Raw genomic sequence first — 428 nt, 5'->3', positions numbered from 1 at the left:
TTTAAATCTGAGCTTCTGTGCACTTTCTAAAATCTACATTGTGGTAAGTGTGCACGCTAGGCATTCTGCGCACTTTCTAAACTCCTGTATGGTAAGGGTTACGCGCTGTCAGCCTCATTTCCTTTCTCTGAGTTGGTTAGGCCCCGGTTTTCACCTTGGGCTCCACTCAACCTATGTATCCCTGTTGATACATTTCTGAGTAGGGTGTTGCTACCAAAGATCTGTCGAGTCAGTTCATTGAGCAAGCTCATTCAGAGCTGGCAGTAGCCCCCTGGGTGACAGGCCAGGGTCTGGTTTTTAGACACCTGGCCGTATCTTTTTTTTTCTGATTCTAAGCCTTTGAGCTTTGCCCTAGGCTCGGGATTCCCAGCCCAGCCCTTGTCAGGTAAGTTGTTTAGGGTATGCAGCTCAGGCCCTTGGCCGGAGGG

The sequence above is a fragment of the Sinocyclocheilus rhinocerous genome, unplaced genomic scaffold (assembly GCF_001515625.1).
Source record: "Sinocyclocheilus rhinocerous isolate Xijiao unplaced genomic scaffold, SAMN03320098_v1.1 scaffold1159, whole genome shotgun sequence".
Classification (NCBI taxonomy): domain Eukaryota; kingdom Metazoa; phylum Chordata; class Actinopteri; order Cypriniformes; family Cyprinidae; genus Sinocyclocheilus; species Sinocyclocheilus rhinocerous.
This window is presented reverse-complemented; position numbering follows the sequence as displayed.